Source organism: Ambystoma mexicanum, chromosome 6p (assembly GCF_040938575.1).
Source record: "Ambystoma mexicanum isolate Mex_15411 chromosome 6p, UKY_AmexF1_1, whole genome shotgun sequence".
In the NCBI taxonomy this organism is placed as follows: domain Eukaryota; kingdom Metazoa; phylum Chordata; class Amphibia; order Caudata; family Ambystomatidae; genus Ambystoma; species Ambystoma mexicanum.
In genome coordinates this window covers 31095438-31112719 of record NC_090935.1, presented here as the reverse complement: position 1 = coordinate 31112719, position 17282 = coordinate 31095438, and the positions used below count along the sequence as shown (strand labels likewise).

Below are 17282 nucleotides of genomic sequence, written 5' to 3'. Positions count from 1 at the left end.
GTGCAGCACAGCACAGAGAGGATCAAGAGAAACGGGAAGGGCTTCCGCGGCAGCGAGCAAGCACAAGACCAGCACGGGAGCGGGGCCCCTTTTATTCTGTCAATAAAAGGTATTTCTCTCCTGGCACGCACGTGTCTAAAAATATGGAACGCTTCACGAATTTGCGTGTCATCCTTGCGCAGGGGCCATGCTAATCTTCTCTGTATCGTTCCAATTTTAGTATATGTGCTGCCGAAGCGAGCACACACTTGGGGCTGAACTGGCCAGTGTATAAAAGCCAGCGCATCGGCTGCCTCTTGACCTAGGTTGACTTGTTATGCTCTAACTTTGGCAAGAAACTATTTGGTTCTGGGGCCGGGATGAAAGCAAGAGGCAAAGACCAACGACCCAAGCTTCCTCGCTGCTGGTTTGGCCCAAAAGGAAAGGTTCCGTGTGCTTGGCTATTGCAATGCAGGAAGAAAGGATCATGGTCCAGGCTGCATGCAAAGTGGCACCTCCCGTCATAATGCCTGGGTGATGGGTGCTGTGTGCCTGGACGCATCACAATAGTCCCACAAGCCAGAGAAAAGCCAGAGGGCCTGTGAGGGTTTGCTTGGGGGGGCACTGTTGAGTTCCAGGATAAGGCAAGGTGAGGCAGCGGCCTAGTGCGCGGACCCCCGAGAGCCCCGGATTGCTGCTGCCCCCGCCTTCAAGCCAGAGATGCATTTTCAAACCGATGTAAGTTTACGTTTGGCTGCTGGCTTCAGCGACGGTGGCTTCAAAGTCCCGCCGGGTCTGCTTTCCTTTGGTAGGGCCAGGAAGCCTCTTACAACAGGTATTGGCTGCCTGTCGCCTGCTTTTATCAACTGTGCCAGGACGTGAGCCTTGTGTGTTACAAAATCAGGACAGCAGGCATTGCAGTGGCTCCTGCTTCAGAAAGGCACCTTGAAGAACAGCACTAGGAGCTAACGGAGGGCACCAGGGGTATGGGGGCCAGTGGTGCAATGGATAAGGCGCCTGACTAGGAGTCAGAAGGTTGTGGGTTCCACTGCCATCCGGCTGGGCTCCCAACTCTGTGCTTTGTTTCTTTGAATTACATTTAAATTCCCTTGGCCTTCACTGCTCGCAATAGACTTTTGATTTTATGTGGGGCGGGCCCGGTTGCACAGCAAGGAAACACCAGGCGCCATCTTGAAGCACCACCAGCAGGGGTCCCTCCAGAAGGCCCCAACAAGCAGCAGATGATTTCTATGCATGTGTGCGTCCTGTCCTTCAATGGGTGGGGGTTGGCTTGTGTTGGACACAGTCCCAGGGCAGCCCTTCACGTCCCTGATCGGCCACGATCGGCCAGAGACCTCTCTGTGAGAGCCGCAGGTGAGCCTTCTCGGGACCTCAGCAACTGAGGGGCACATTTCCAAATGAGGGAGACATTTCCAGAAAGCGCACCAGGGAACGGCTCGGCCTCTGCTTCGTGGCCTAACCCAGCCTGGTCCTTCTCCAACCATCTGGGAGCTGTCCAAAAGCCGGTGGGCCTGGCGGAATGGGCTCCCAGCAGGCCCTGGCTGACTGGTGATTTGCATACACACAGACACACGCACGCACGCACACTCTCTCTCGTGCTATCTGCTGCCTTTCAGACCCTGCCACCCCTCGCTTGCTTTAAAGGAGCAGTTGGCGAATGACACTGAGCAAAGAATGCACAAGTGGGTAAAGAGATCACACACCTAGAGGCAGCCAGCTCTCATGAAGAGTAGGGCCTAGAAGCAGTGAAGCTTGAGGGGCTGTGCGCTCTTTGCCATGAGCCCCTAGAGGCGGATCATATAGAAAGCGCTATATAGAAATGAGCAGCCAGCAGAGGACAAGGCAGCCGCTCTCGGTGCAGCACAGCACAGAGAGGATCAAGAGAAACGGGAAGGGCTTCCGCGGCAGCGAGCAAGCACAAGACCAGCACGGGAGCGGGGCCCCTTTTATTCTGTCAATAAAAGGTATTTCTCTCCTGGCACGCACGTGTCTAAAAATATGGAACGCTTCACGAATTTGCGTGTCATCCTTGCGCAGGGGCCATGCTAATCTTCTCTGTATCGTTCCAATTTTAGTATATGTGCTGCCGAAGCGAGCACACACTTGGGGCTGAACTGGCCAGTGTATAAAAGCCAGCGCATCGGCTGCCTATTGACCTAGGTTGACTTGTTATGCTCTAACTTTGGCAAGAAACTGTTTGGTTCTGGGGCCGGTATGGAACCAAGAGGCAAAGACCAACGACCCAAGCTTCCTCGCTGCTGGTTTGGCCCAAAAGGAAAGGTTCCGTGTGCTTGGCTATTGCAATGCAGGAAGAAAGGATCATGGTCCAGGCTGCATGCAAAGTGGCACCTCCCGTCATAATGCCTGGGTGATGGGTGCTGTGTGCCTGGACGCATCACAATAGTCCCACAAGCCAGAGAAAAGCCAGAGGGCCTGTGAGGGTTTGCTTGGGGGGGGCCCTGTTGAATTCCAGGATAGGCAAGGTGAGGCAGCGGCCTAGTGCGCGGACCCCCGAGAGCCCCGGATTGCTGCTGCCCCCGCCTTCAAGCCAGAGATGCATTTTCAAACCGATGTAAGTTTACGTTTGGCTGCTGGCTTCAGCGACGGTGGCTTCAAAGTCCCGCCGGGTCTGCTTTCCTTTGGTAGGGCCAGGAAGCCTCTTACAACAGGTATTGGCTGCCTGTCGCCTGCTTTTATCAACTGTGCCAGGACGTGAGCCTTGTGTGTTACAAAATCAGGACAGCAGGCATTGCAGTGGCTCCTGCTTCAGAAAGGCACCTTGAAGAACAGCACTAGGAGCTAACGGAGGGCACCAGGGGTATGGGGGCCAGTGGTGCAATGGATAAGGCGCCTGACTAGGAGTCAGAAGGTTGTGGGTTCCACTGCCATCCGGCTGGGCTCCCAACTCTGTGCTTTGTTTCTTTGAATTACATTTAAATTCCCTTGGCCTTCACTGCTCGCAATAGACTTTTGATTTTATGTGGGGCGGGCCCGGTTGCACAGCAAGGAAACACCAGGCGCCATCTCGAAGCACCACCAGTAGGGGTCCCTCCAGAAGGCCCCAACAAGCAGCAGATGATTTCTATGCATGTGTGCGTCCTGTCCTTCAATGGGTGGGGGTTGGCTTGTGTTGGACACAGTCCCAGGGCAGCCCTTCACGTCCCTGATCGGCCACGATCGGCCAGAGACCTCTCTGGTGAGCGCCGCAGGCGAGCCTTCTCGGGACCTCAGCAACTGAGGGGCACATTTCCAAATGAGGGAGACATTTCCAGAAAGCGCACCAGGGAACGGCTCGGCCTCTGCTTCGTGGCCTAACCCAGCCTGGTCCTTCTCCAACCATCTGGGAGCTGTCCAAAAGCCGGTGGGCCTGGCGGAATGGGCTCCCAGCAGGCCCTGGCTGACTGGTGATTTGCATACACACAGACACACGCACGCACGCACACTCTCTCTCGTGCTATCTGCTGCCTTTCAGACCCTGCCACCCCTCGCTTGCTTTAAAGGAGCAGTTGGCGAATGACACTGAGCAAAGAATGCACAAGTGGGTAAAGAGATCACACACCTAGAGGCAGCCAGCTCTCATGAAGAGTAGGGCCTAGAAGCAGTGAAGCTTGAGGGGCTGTGCGCTCTTTGCCATGAGCCCCTAGAGGCGGATCATATAGAAAGCGCTATATAGAAATGAGCAGCCAGCAGAGGACAAGGCAGCCGCTCTCGGTGCAGCACAGCACAGAGAGGATCAAGAGAAACGGGAAGGGCTTCCGCGGCAGCGAGCAAGCACAAGACCAGCACGGGAGCGGGGCCCCTTTTATTCTGTCAATAAAAGGTATTTCTCTCCTGGCACGCACGTGTCTAAAAATATGGAACGCTTCACGAATTTGCGTGTCATCCTTGCGCAGGGGCCATGCTAATCTTCTCTGTATCGTTCCAATTTTAGTATATGTGCTGCCGAAGCGAGCACACACTTGGGGCTGAACTGGCCAGTGTATAAAAGCCAGCGCATCGGCTGCCTATTGACCTAGGTTGACTTGTTATGCTCTAACTTTGGCAAGAAACTGTTTGGTTCTGGGGCCGGTATGGAACCAAGAGGCAAAGACCAACGACCCAAGCTTCCTCGCTGCTGGTTTGGCCCAAAAGGAAAGGTTCCGTGTGCTTGGCTATTGCAATGCAGGAAGAAAGGATCATGGTCCAGGCTGCATGCAAAGTGGCACCTCCCGTCATAATGCCTGGGTGATGGGTGCTGTGTGCCTGGACGCATCACAATAGTCCCACAAGCCAGAGAAAAGCCAGAGGGCCTGTGAGGGTTTGCTTGGGGGGGGCCCTGTTGAATTCCAGGATAGGCAAGGTGAGGCAGCGGCCTAGTGCGCGGACCCCCGAGAGCCCCGGATTGCTGCTGCCCCCGCCTTCAAGCAAGAGATGCATTTTCAAACCGATGTAAGTTTACGTTTGGCTGCTGGCTTCAGCGACGGTGGCTTCAAAGTCCCGCCGGGTCTGCTTTCCTTTGGTAGGGCCAGGAAGCCTCTTACAACAGGTATTGGCTGCCTGTCGCCTGCTTTTATCAACTGTGCCAGGACGTGAGCCTTGTGTGTTACAAAATCAGGACAGCAGGCATTGCAGTGGCTCCTGCTTCAGAAAGGCACCTTGAAGAACAGCACTAGGAGCTAACGGAGGGCACCAGGGGTATGGGGGCCAGTGGTGCAATGGATAAGGCGCCTGACTAGGAGTCAGAAAGTTGTGGGTTCCTCTGCCATCCGGCTGGGCTCCCAACTCTGTGCTTTGTTTCTTTGAATTACATTTAAATTCCCTTGGCCTTCACTGCTCGCAATAGACTTTTGATTTTATGTGGGGCGGGCCCGGTTGCACAGCAAGGAAACACCAGGCGCCATCTCGAAGCACCACCAGTAGGGGTCCCTCCAGAAGGCCCCAACAAGCAGCAGATGATTTCTATGCATGTGTGCGTCCTGTCCTTCAATGGGTGGGGGTTGGCTTGTGTTGGACACAGTCCCAGGGCAGCCCTTCACGTCCCTGATCGGCCACGATCGGCCAGAGACCTCTCTGGTGAGCGCCGCAGGCGAGCCTTCTCGGGACCTCAGCAACTGAGGGGCACATTTCCAAATGAGGGAGACATTTCCAGAAAGCGCACCAGGGAACGGCTCAGCCTCTGCTTCGTGGCCTAACCCAGCCTGGTCCTTCTCCAACCATCTGGGAGCTGTCCAAAAGCCGGTGGGCCTGGCGGAATGGGCTCCCAGCAGGCCCTGGCTGACTGGTGATTTGCATACACACAGACACACGCACGCACGCACACTCTCTCTCGTGCTATCTGCTGCCTTTCAGACCCTGCCACCCCTCGCTTGCTTTAAAGGAGCAGTTGGCGAATGACACTGAGCAAAGAATGCACAAGTGGGTAAAGAGATCACACACCTAGAGGCAGCCAGCTCTCATGAAGAGTAGGGCCTAGAAGCAGTGAAGCTTGAGGGGCTGTGCGCTCTTTGCCATGAGCCCCTAGAGGCGGGTCATATAGAAAGCGCTATATAGAAATGAGCAGCCAGCAGAGGACAAGGCAGCCGCTCTCGGTGCAGCACAGCACAGAGAGGATCAAGAGAAACGGGAAGGGCTTCCGCGGCAGCGAGCAAGCACAAGACCAGCACGGGAGCGGGGCCCCTTTTATTCTGTCAATAAAAGGTATTTCTCTCCTGGCACGCACGTGTCTAAAAATATGGAACGCTTCACGAATTTGCGTGTCATCCTTGCGCAGGGGCCATGCTAATCTTCTCTGTATCGTTCCAATTTTAGTATATGTGCTGCCGAAGCGAGCACACACTTGGGGCTGAACTGGCCAGTGTATAAAAGCCAGCGCATCGGCTGCCTATTGACCTAGGTTGACTTGTTATGCTCTAACTTTGGCAAGAAACTGTTTGGTTCTGGGGCCGGTATGGAACCAAGAGGCAAAGACCAACGACCCAAGCTTCCTCGCTGCTGGTTTGGCCCAAAAGGAAAGGTTCCGTGTGCTTGGCTATTGCAATGCAGGAAGAAAGGATCATGGTCCAGGCTGCATGCAAAGTGGCACCTCCCGTCATAATGCCTGGGTGATGGGTGCTGTGTGCCTGGACGCATCACAATAGTCCCACAAGCCAGAGAAAAGCCAGAGGGCCTGTGAGGGTTTGCTTGGGGGGGGCCCTGTTGAATTCCAGGATAGGCAAGGTGAGGCAGCGGCCTAGTGCGCGGACCCCCGAGAGCCCCGGATTGCTGCTGCCCCCGCCTTCAAGCCAGAGATGCATTTTCAAACCGATGTAAGTTTACGTTTGGCTGCTGGCTTCAGCGACGGTGGCTTCAAAGTCCCGCCGGGTCTGCTTTCCTTTGGTAGGGCCAGGAAGCCTCTTACAACAGGTAGTGGCTGCCTGTCGCCTGCTTTTATCAACTGTGCCAGGACGTGAGCCTTGTGTGTTACAAAATCAGGACAGCAGGCATTGCAGTGGCTCCTGCTTCAGAAAGGCACCTTGAAGAACAGCACTAGGAGCTAACGGAGGGCACCAGGGGTATGGGGGCCAGTGGTGCAATGGATAAGGCGCCTGACTAGGAGTCAGAAGGTTGTGGGTTCCACTGCCATCCGGCTGGGCTCCCAACTCTGTGCTTTGTTTCTTTGAATTACATTTAAATTCCCTTGGCCTTCACTGCTCGCAATAGACTTTTGATTTTATGTGGGGCGGGCCCGGTTGCACAGCAAGGAAACACCAGGCGCCATCTCGAAGCACCACCAGTAGGGGTCCCTCCAGAAGGCCCTAACAAGCAGCAGATGATTTCTATGCATGTGTGCGTCCTGTCCTTCAATGGGTGGGGGTTGGCTTGTGTTGGACACAGTCCCAGGGCAGCCCTTCACGTCCCTGATCGGCCACGATCGGCCAGAGACCTCTCTGTGAGCGCCGCAGGCGAGCCTTCTCGGGACCTCAGCAACTGAGGGGCACATTTCCAAATGAGGGAGACATTTCCAGAAAGCGCACCAGGGAAAGGCTCAGCCTCTGCTTCGTGGCCTAACCCAGCCTGGTCCTTCTCCAACCATCTGGGAGCTGTCCAAAAGCCGGTGGGCCTGGCGGAATGGGCTCCCAGCAGGCCCTGGCTGACTGGTGATTTGCATACACACAGACACACGCACGCACGCACACTCTCTCTCGTGCTATCTGCTGCCTTTCAGACCCTGCCACCCCTCGCTTGCTTTAAAGGAGCAGTTGGCGAATGACACTGAGCAAAGAATGCACAAGTGGGTAAAGAGATCACACACCTAGAGGCAGCCAGCTCTCATGAAGAGTAGGGCCTAGAAGCAGTGAAGCTTGAGGGGCTGTGCGCTCTTTGCCATGAGCCCCTAGAGGCGGATCATATAGAAAGCGCTATATAGAAATGAGCAGCCAGCAGAGGACAAGGCAGCCGCTCTCGGTGCAGCACAGCACAGAGAGGATCAAGAGAAACGGGAAGGGCTTCCGCGGCAGCGAGCAAGCACAAGACCAGCACGGGAGCGGGGCCCCTTTTATTCTGTCAATAAAAGGTATTTCTCTCCTGGCACGCACGTGTCTAAAAATATGGAACGCTTCACGAATTTGCGTGTCATCCTTGCGCAGGGGCCATGCTAATCTTCTCTGTATCGTTCCAATTTTAGTATATGTGCTGCCGAAGCGAGCACACACTTGGGGCTGAACTGGCCAGTGTATAAAAGCCAGCGCATCGGCTGCCTATTGACCTAGGTTGACTTGTTATGCTCTAACTTTGGCAAGAAACTGTTTGGTTCTGGGGCCGGTATGGAACCAAGAGGCAAAGACCAACGACCCAAGCTTCCTCGCTGCTGGTTTGGCCCAAAAGGAAAGGTTCCGTGTGCTTGGCTATTGCAATGCAGGAAGAAAGGATCATGGTCCAGGCTGCATGCAAAGTGGCACCTCCCGTCATAATGCCTGGGTGATGGGTGCTGTGTGCCTGGACGCATCACAATAGTCCCACAAGCCAGAGAAAAGCCAGAGGGCCTGTGAGTGTTTGCTTGGGGGGGGCCCTGTTGAATTCCAGGATAGGCAGGGTGAGGCAGCGGCCTAGTGCGCGGACCCCCGAGAGCCCCGGATTGCTGCTGCCCCCGCCTTCAAGCCAGAGATGCATTTTCAAACCGATGTAAGTTTACGTTTGGCTGCTTGCTTCAGCGACGGTGGCTTCAAAGTCCCGCCGGGTCTGCTTTCCTTTGGTAGGGCCAGGAAGCCTCTTACAACAGGTATTGGCTGCCTGTCGCCTGCTTTTATCAACTGTGCCAGGACGTGAGCCTTGTGTGTTACAAAATCAGGACAGCAGGCATTGCAGTGGCTCCTGCTTCAGAAAGGCACCTTGAAGAACAGCACTAGGAGCTAACGGAGGGCACCAGGGGTATGGGGGCCAGTGGTGCAATGGATAAGGCGCCTGACTAGGAGTCAGAAGGTTGTGGGTTCCACTGCCATCCGGCTGGGCTCCCAACTCTGTGCTTTGTTTCTTTGAATTACATTTAAATTCCCTTGGCCTTCACTGCTCGCAATAGACTTTTGATTTTATGTGGGGCGGGCCCGGTTGCACAGCAAGGAAACACCAGGCGCCATCTCGAAGCACCACCAGTAGGGGTCCCTCCAGAAGGCCCCAACAAGCAGCAGATGATTTCTATGCATGTGTGCGTCCTGTCCTTCAATGGGTGGGGGTTGGCTTGTGTTGGACACAGTCCCAGGGCAGCCCTTCACGTCCCTGATCGGCCACGATCGGCCAGAGACCTCTCTGGTGAGCGCCGCAGGCGAGCCTTCTCGGGACCTCAGCAACTGAGGGGCACATTTCCAAATGAGGGAGACATTTCCAGAAAGCGCACCAGGGAACGGCTCAGCCTCTGCTTCGTGGCCTAACCCAGCCTGGTCCTTCTCCAACCATCTGGGAGCTGTCCAAAAGCCGGTGGGCCTGGCGGAATGGGCTCCCAGCAGGCCCTGGCTGACTGGTGATTTGCATACACACAGACACACGCACGCACGCACACTCTCTCTCGTGCTATCTGCTGCCTTTCAGACCCTGCCACCCCTCGCTTGCTTTAAAGGAGCAGTTGGCGAATGACACTGAGCAAAGAATGCACAAGTGGGTAAAGAGATCACACACCTAGAGGCAGCCAGCTCTCATGAAGAGTAGGGCCTAGAAGCAGTGAAGCTTGAGGGGCTGTGCGCTCTTTGCCATGAGCCCCTAGAGGCGGATCATATAGAAAGCGCTATATAGAAATGAGCAGCCAGCAGAGGACAAGGCAGCCGCTCTCGGTGCAGCACAGCACAGAGAGGATCAAGAGAAACGGGAAGGGCTTCCGCGGCAGCGAGCAAGCACAAGACGAGCACGGGAGCGGGGCCCCTTTTATTCTGTCAATAAAAGGTATTTCTCTCCTGGCACGCACGTGTCTAAAAATATGGAACGCTTCACGAATTTGCGTGTCATCCTTGCGCAGGGGCCATGCTAATCTTCTCTGTATCGTTCCAATTTTAGTATATGTGCTGCCGAAGCGAGCACACACTTGGGGCTGAACTGGCCAGTGTATAAAAGCCAGCGCATCGGCTGCCTATTGACCTAGGTTGACTTGTTATGCTCTAACTTTGGCAAGAAACTGTTTGGTTCTGGGGCCGGTATGGAACCAAGAGGCAAAGACCAACGACCCAAGCTTCCTCGCTGCTGGTTTGGCCCAAAAGGAAAGGTTCCGTGTGCTTGGCTATTGCAATGCAGGAAGAAAGGATCATGGTCCAGGCTGCATGCAAAGTGGCACCTCCCGTCATAATGCCTGGGTGATGGGTGCTGTGTGCCTGGACGCATCACAATAGTCCCACAAGCCAGAGAAAAGCCAGAGGGCCTGTGAGGGTTTGCTTGGGGGGGGCCCTGTTGAATTCCAGGATAGGCAAGGTGAGGCAGCGGCCTAGTGCGCGGACCCCCGAGAGCCCCGGATTGCTGCTGCCCCCGCCTTCAAGCCAGAGATGCATTTTCAAACCGATGTAAGTTTACGTTTGGCTGCTGGCTTCAGCGACGGTGGCTTCAAAGTCCCGCCGGGTCTGCTTTCCTTTGGTAGGGCCAGGAAGCCTCTTACAACAGGTATTGGCTGCCTGTCGCCTGCTTTTATCAACTGTGCCAGGACGTGAGCCTTGTGTGTTACAAAATCAGGACAGCAGGCATTGCAGTGGCTCCTGCTTCAGAAAGGCACCTTGAAGAACAGCACTAGGAGCTAACGGAGGGCACCAGGGGTATGGGGGCCAGTGGTGCAATGGATAAGGCGCCTGACTAGGAGTCAGAAGGTTGTGGGTTCCACTGCCATCCGGCTGGGCTCCCAACTCTGTGCTTTGTTTCTTTGAATTACATTTAAATTCCCTTGGCCTTCACTGCTCGCAATAGACTTTTGATTTTATGTGGGGCGGGCCCGGTTGCACAGCAAGGAAACACCAGGCGCCATCTCGAAGCACCACCAGTAGGGGTCCCTCCAGAAGGCCCTAACAAGCAGCAGATGATTTCTATGCATGTGTGCGTCCTGTCCTTCAATGGGTGGGGGTTGGCTTGTGTTGGACACAGTCCCAGGGCAGCCCTTCACGTCCCTGATCGGCCACGATCGGCCAGAGACCTCTCTGTGAGCGCCGCAGGCGAGCCTTCTCGGGACCTCAGCAACTGAGGGGCACATTTCCAAATGAGGGAGACATTTCCAGAAAGCGCACCAGGGAACGGCTCAGCCTCTGCTTCGTGGCCTAACCCAGCCTGGTCCTTCTCCAACCATCTGGGAGCTGTCCAAAAGCCGGTGGGCCTGGCGGAATGGGCTCCCAGCAGGCCCTGGCTGACTGGTGATTTGCATACACACAGACACACGCACGCACGCACACTCTCTCTCGTGCTATCTGCTGCCTTTCAGACCCTGCCACCCCTCGCTTGCTTTAAAGGAGCAGTTGGCGAATGACACTGAGCAAAGAATGCACAAGTGGGTAAAGAGATCACACACCTAGAGGCAGCCAGCTCTCATGAAGAGTAGGGCCTAGAAGCAGTGAAGCTTGAGGGGCTGTGCGCTCTTTGCCATGAGCCCCTAGAGGCGGATCATATAGAAAGCGCTATATAGAAATGAGCAGCCAGCAGAGGACAAGGCAGCCGCTCTCGGTGCAGCACAGCACAGAGAGGATCAAGAGAAACGGGAAGGGCTTCCGCGGCAGCGAGCAAGCACAAGACCAGCACGGGAGCGGGGCCCCTTTTATTCTGTCAATAAAAGGTATTTCTCTCCTGGCACGCACGTGTCTAAAAATATGGAACGCTTCACGAATTTGCGTGTCATCCTTGCGCAGGGGCCATGCTAATCTTCTCTGTATCGTTCCAATTTTAGTATATGTGCTGCCGAAGCGAGCACACACTTGGGGCTGAACTGGCCAGTGTATAAAAGCCAGCGCATCGGCTGCCTATTGACCTAGGTTGACTTGTTATGCTCTAACTTTGGCAAGAAACTGTTTGGTTCTGGGGCCGGTATGGAACCAAGAGGCAAAGACCAACGACCCAAGCTTCCTCGCTGCTGGTTTGGCCCAAAAGGAAAGGTTCCGTGTGCTTGGCTATTGCAATGCAGGAAGAAAGGATCATGGTCCAGGCTGCATGCAAAGTGGCACCTCCCGTCATAATGCCTGGGTGATGGGTGCTGTGTGCCTGGACGCATCACAATAGTCCCACAAGCCAGAGAAAAGCCAGAGGGCCTGTGAGTGTTTGCTTGGGGGGGGCCCTGTTGAATTCCAGGATAGGCAGGGTGAGGCAGCGGCCTAGTGCGCGGACCCCCGAGAGCCCCGGATTGCTGCTGCCCCCGCCTTCAAGCCAGAGATGCATTTTCAAACCGATGTAAGTTTACGTTTGGCTGCTTGCTTCAGCGACGGTGGCTTCAAAGTCCCGCCGGGTCTGCTTTCCTTTGGTAGGGCCAGGAAGCCTCTTACAACAGGTATTGGCTGCCTGTCGCCTGCTTTTATCAACTGTGCCAGGACGTGAGCCTTGTGTGTTACAAAATCAGGACAGCAGGCATTGCAGTGGCTCCTGCTTCAGAAAGGCACCTTGAAGAACAGCACTAGGAGCTAACGGAGGGCACCAGGGGTATGGGGGCCAGTGGTGCAATGGATAAGGCGCCTGACTAGGAGTCAGAAGGTTGTGGGTTCCACTGCCATCCGGCTGGGCTCCCAACTCTGTGCTTTGTTTCTTTGAATTACATTTAAATTCCCTTGGCCTTCACTGCTCGCAATAGACTTTTGATTTTATGTGGGGCGGGCCCGGTTGCACAGCAAGGAAACACCAGGCGCCATCTCGAAGCACCACCAGTAGGGGTCCCTCCAGAAGGCCCCAACAAGCAGCAGATGATTTCTATGCATGTGTGCGTCCTGTCCTTCAATGGGTGGGGGTTGGCTTGTGTTGGACACAGTCCCAGGGCAGCCCTTCACGTCCCTGATCGGCCACGATCGGCCAGAGACCTCTCTGTGAGCGCCGCAGGCGAGCCTTCTCGGGACCTCAGCAACTGAGGGGCACATTTCCAAATGAGGGAGACATTTCCAGAAAGCGCACCAGGGAACGGCTCAGCCTCTGCTTCGTGGCCTAACCCAGCCTGGTCCTTCTCCAACCATCTGGGAGCTGTCCAAAAGCCGGTGGGCCTGGCGGAATGGGCTCCCAGCAGGCCCTGGCTGACTGGTGATTTGCATACACACAGACACACGCACGCACGCACACTCTCTCTCGTGCTATCTGCTGCCTTTCAGACCCTGCCACCCCTCGCTTGCTTTAAAGGAGCAGTTGGCGAATGACACTGAGCAAAGAATGCACAAGTGGGTAAAGAGATCACACACCTAGAGGCAGCCAGCTCTCATGAAGAGTAGGGCCTAGAAGCAGTGAAGCTTGAGGGGCTGTGCGCTCTTTGCCATGAGCCCCTAGAGGCGGATCATATAGAAAGCGCTATATAGAAATGAGCAGCCAGCAGAGGACAAGGCAGCCGCTCTTGGTGCAGCACAGAGAGGATCAAGAGAAACGGGAAGGGCTTCCGCGGCAGCGAGCAAGCACAAGACCAGCACGGGAGCGGGGCCCCTTTTATTCTGTCAATAAAAGGTATTTCTCTCCTGGCACGCACGTGTCTAAAAATATGGAACGCTTCACGAATTTGCGTGTCATCCTTGCGCAGGGGCCATGCTAATCTTCTCTGTATCGTTCCAATTTTAGTATATGTGCTGCCGAAGCGAGCACACACTTGGGGCTGAACTGGCCAGTGTATAAAAGCCAGCGCATCGGCTGCCTATTGACCTAGGTTGACTTGTTATGCTCTAACTTTGGCAAGAAACTGTTTGGTTCTGGGGCCGGTATGGAACCAAGAGGCAAAGACCAACGACCCAAGCTTCCTCGCTGCTGGTTTGGCCCAAAAGGAAAGGTTCCGTGTGCTTGGCTATTGCAATGCAGGAAGAAAGGATCATGGTCCAGGCTGCATGCAAAGTGGCACCTCCCGTCATAATGCCTGGGTGATGGGTGCTGTGTGCCTGGACGCATCACAATAGTCCCACAAGCCAGAGAAAAGCCAGAGGGCCTGTGAGTGTTTGCTTGGGGGGGGCCCTGTTGAATTCCAGGATAGGCAGGGTGAGGCAGCGGCCTAGTGCGCGGACCCCCGAGAGCCCCGGATTGCTGCTGCCCCCGCCTTCAAGCCAGAGATGCATTTTCAAACCGATGTAAGTTTACGTTTGGCTGCTTGCTTCAGCGACGGTGGCTTCAAAGTCCCGCCGGGTCTGCTTTCCTTTGGTAGGGCCAGGAAGCCTCTTACAACAGGTATTGGCTGCCTGTCGCCTGCTTTTATCAACTGTGCCAGGACGTGAGCCTTGTGTGTTACAAAATCAGGACAGCAGGCATTGCAGTGGCTCCTGCTTCAGAAAGGCACCTTGAAGAACAGCACTAGGAGCTAACGGAGGGCACCAGGGGTATGGGGGCCAGTGGTGCAATGGATAAGGCGCCTGACTAGGAGTCAGAAGGTTGTGGGTTCCACTGCCATCCGGCTGGGCTCCCAACTCTGTGCTTTGTTTCTTTGAATTACATTTAAATTCCCTTGGCCTTCACTGCTCGCAATAGACTTTTGATTTTATGTGGGGCGGGCCCGGTTGCACAGCAAGGAAACACCAGGCGCCATCTCGAAGCACCACCAGTAGGGGTCCCTCCACAAGGCCCCAACAAGCAGCAGATGATTTCTATGCATGTGTGCGTCCTGTCCTTCAATGGGTGGGGGTTGGCTTGTGTTGGACACAGTCCCAGGGCAGCCCTTCACGTCCCTGATCGGCCACGATCGGCCAGAGACCTCTCTGTGAGCGCCGCAGGCGAGCCTTCTCGGGACCTCAGCAACTGAGGGGCACATTTCCAAATGAGGGAGACATTTCCAGAAAGCGCACCAGGGAACGGCTCAGCCTCTGCTTCGTGGCCTAACCCAGCCTGGTCCTTCTCCAACCATCTGGGAGCTGTCCAAAAGCCGGTGGGCCTGGCGGAATGGGCTCCCAGCAGGCCCTGGCTGACTGGTGATTTGCATACACACAGACACACGCACGCACGCACACTCTCTCTCGTGCTATCTGCTGCCTTTCAGACCCTGCCACCCCTCGCTTGCTTTAAAGGAGCAGTTGGCGAATGACACTGAGCAAAGAATGCACAAGTGGGTAAAGAGATCACACACCTAGAGGCAGCCAGCTCTCATGAAGAGTAGGGCCTAGAAGCAGTGAAGCTTGAGGGGCTGTGCGCTCTTTGCCATGAGCCCCTAGAGGCGGATCATATAGAAAGCGCTATATAGAAATGAGCAGCCAGCAGAGGACAAGGCAGCCGCTCTTGGTGCAGCACAGAGAGGATCAAGAGAAACGGGAAGGGCTTCCGCGGCAGCGAGCAAGCACAAGACCAGCACGGGAGCGGGGCCCCTTTTATTCTGTCAATAAAAGGTATTTCTCTCCTGGCACGCACGTGTCTAAAAATATGGAACGCTTCACGAATTTGCGTGTCATCCTTGCGCAGGGGCCATGCTAATCTTCTCTGTATCGTTCCAATTTTAGTATATGTGCTGCCGAAGCGAGCACACACTTGGGGCTGAACTGGCCAGTGTATAAAAGCCAGCGCATCGGCTGCCTATTGACCTAGGTTGACTTGTTATGCTCTAACTTTGGCAAGAAACTGTTTGGTTCTGGGGCCGGTATGGAACCAAGAGGCAAAGACCAACGACCCAAGCTTCCTCGCTGCTGGTTTGGCCCAAAAGGAAAGGTTCCGTGTGCTTGGCTATTGCAATGCAGGAAGAAAGGATCATGGTCCAGGCTGCATGCAAAGTGGCACCTCCCGTCATAATGCCTGGGTGATGGGTGCTGTGTGCCTGGACGCATCACAATAGTCCCACAAGCCAGAGAAAAGCCAGAGGGCCTGTGAGGGTTTGCTTGGGGGGGGCCCTGTTGAATTCCAGGATAGGCAAGGTGAGGCAGCGGCCTAGTGCGCGGACCCCCGAGAGCCCCGGATTGCTGCTGCCCCCGCCTTCAAGCAAGAGATGCATTTTCAAACCGATGTAAGTTTACGTTTGGCTGCTGGCTTCAGCGACGGTGGCTTCAAAGTCCCGCCGGGTCTGCTTTCCTTTGGTAGGGCCAGGAAGCCTCTTACAACAGGTATTGGCTGCCTGTCGCCTGCTTTTATCAACTGTGCCAGGACGTGAGCCTTGTGTGTTACAAAATCAGGACAGCAGGCATTGCAGTGGCTCCTGCTTCAGAAAGGCACCTTGAAGAACAGCACTAGGAGCTAACGGAGGGCACCAGGGGTATGGGGGCCAGTGGTGCAATGGATAAGGCGCCTGACTAGGAGTCAGAAGGTTGTGGGTTCCTCTGCCATCCGGCTGGGCTCCCAACTCTGTGCTTTGTTTCTTTGAATTACATTTAAATTCCCTTGGCCTTCTCTGCTCGCAATAGACTTTTGATTTTATGTGGGGCGGGCCCGGTTGCACAGCAAGGAAACACCAGGCGCCATCTCGAAGCACCACCAGTAGGGGTCCCTCCAGAAGGCCCCAACAAGCAGCAGATGATTTCTATGCATGTGTGCGTCCTGTCCTTCAATGGGTGGGGGTTGGCTTGTGTTGGACACAGTCCCAGGGCAGCCCTTCACGTCCCTGATCGGCCACGATCGGCCAGAGACCTCTCTGGTGAGCGCCGCAGGCGAGCCTTCTCGGGACCTCAGCAACTGAGGGGCACATTTCCAAATGAGGGAGACATTTCCAGAAAGCGCACCAGGGAACGGCTCGGCTTCTGCTTCGTGGCCTAACCCAGCCTGGTCCTTCTCCAACCATCTGGGAGCTGTCCAAAAGCCGGTGGGCCTGGCGGAATGGGCTCCCAGCAGGCCCTGGCTGACTGGTGATTTGCATACACACAGACACACGCACGCACGCACACTCTCTCTCGTGCTATCTGCTGCCTTTCAGACCCTGCCACCCCTCGCTTGCTTTAAAGGAGCAGTTGGCGAATGACACTGAGCAAAGAATGCACAAGTGGGTAAAGAGATCACACACCTAGAGGCAGCCAGCTCTCATGAAGAGTAGGGCCTAGAAGCAGTGAAGCTTGAGGGGCTGTGCGCTCTTTGCCATGAGCCCCTAGAGGCGGGTCATATAGAAAGCGCTATATAGAAATGAGCAGCCAGCAGAGGACAAGGCAGCCGCTCTCGGTGCAGCACAGCACAGAGAGGATCAAGAGAAACGGGAAGGGCTTCCGCGGCAGCGAGCAAGCACAAGACGAGCACGGGAGCGGGGCCCCTTTTATTCTGTCAATAAAAGGTATTTCTCTCCTGGCACGCACGTGTCTAAAAATATGGAACGCTTCACGAATTTGCGTGTCATCCTTGCGCAGGGGCCATGCTAATCTTCTCTGTATCGTTCCAATTTTAGTATATGTGCTGCCGAAGCGAGCACACACTTGGGGCTGAACTGGCCAGTGTATAAAAGCCAGCGCATCGGCTGCCTATTGACCTAGGTTGACTTGTTATGCTCTAACTTTGGCAAGAAACTGTTTGGTTCTGGGGCCGGTATGGAACCAAGAGGCAAAGACCAACGACCCAAGCTTCCTCGCTGCTGGTTTGGCCCAAAAGGAAAGGTTCCGTGTGCTTGGCTATTGCAATGCAGGAAGAAAGGATCATGGTCCAGGCTGCATGCAAAGTGGCACCTCCCGTCATAATGCCTGGGTGATGGGTGATGGGTGCTGTGTGCCTGGACGCATCACAATAGTCCCACAAGCCAGAGAAAAGCCAGAGGGCCTGTGAGG

The 17282-nt window shown here is 55.2% G+C and overlaps 10 non-coding genes across 10 annotated transcripts; all 10 read right to left on the bottom strand.

Annotated features, from left to right (window-relative positions):
* Window positions 1-137: 137 nt before the first annotated feature.
* On the bottom strand, window positions 138-244 carry LOC138512145 (U6 spliceosomal RNA). The gene has a single exon (XR_011281009.1). It is a non-coding gene; the product is annotated as a U6 spliceosomal RNA (small nuclear RNA).
* A 1748-nt stretch (window positions 245-1992) lies between these two features.
* LOC138512144 (U6 spliceosomal RNA) lies at window positions 1993-2099 on the bottom strand. The gene has a single exon (XR_011281008.1). It is a non-coding gene; the product is annotated as a U6 spliceosomal RNA (small nuclear RNA).
* Window positions 2100-3848: 1749 nt separating this feature from the next.
* Window positions 3849-3955, bottom strand: LOC138512143 (U6 spliceosomal RNA). Its single transcript, XR_011281007.1, has one exon. It is a non-coding gene; the product is annotated as a U6 spliceosomal RNA (small nuclear RNA).
* Window positions 3956-5704: 1749 nt separating this feature from the next.
* Window positions 5705-5811, bottom strand: LOC138512142 (U6 spliceosomal RNA). Its single transcript, XR_011281006.1, has one exon. It is a non-coding gene; the product is annotated as a U6 spliceosomal RNA (small nuclear RNA).
* A 1748-nt stretch (window positions 5812-7559) lies between these two features.
* Window positions 7560-7666, bottom strand: LOC138512141 (U6 spliceosomal RNA). Its single transcript, XR_011281005.1, has one exon. It is a non-coding gene; the product is annotated as a U6 spliceosomal RNA (small nuclear RNA).
* Window positions 7667-9415: 1749 nt separating this feature from the next.
* On the bottom strand, window positions 9416-9522 carry LOC138512140 (U6 spliceosomal RNA). Its single transcript, XR_011281004.1, has one exon. It is a non-coding gene; the product is annotated as a U6 spliceosomal RNA (small nuclear RNA).
* A 1748-nt stretch (window positions 9523-11270) lies between these two features.
* On the bottom strand, window positions 11271-11377 carry LOC138512139 (U6 spliceosomal RNA). The gene has a single exon (XR_011281003.1). It is a non-coding gene; the product is annotated as a U6 spliceosomal RNA (small nuclear RNA).
* A 1743-nt stretch (window positions 11378-13120) lies between these two features.
* On the bottom strand, window positions 13121-13227 carry LOC138512137 (U6 spliceosomal RNA). The gene has a single exon (XR_011281002.1). It is a non-coding gene; the product is annotated as a U6 spliceosomal RNA (small nuclear RNA).
* Window positions 13228-14970: 1743 nt separating this feature from the next.
* Window positions 14971-15077, bottom strand: LOC138512136 (U6 spliceosomal RNA). The gene has a single exon (XR_011281001.1). It is a non-coding gene; the product is annotated as a U6 spliceosomal RNA (small nuclear RNA).
* A 1749-nt stretch (window positions 15078-16826) lies between these two features.
* LOC138512135 (U6 spliceosomal RNA) lies at window positions 16827-16933 on the bottom strand. Its single transcript, XR_011281000.1, has one exon. It is a non-coding gene; the product is annotated as a U6 spliceosomal RNA (small nuclear RNA).
* Between the last annotated feature and the right edge of the window lie 349 nt (window positions 16934-17282).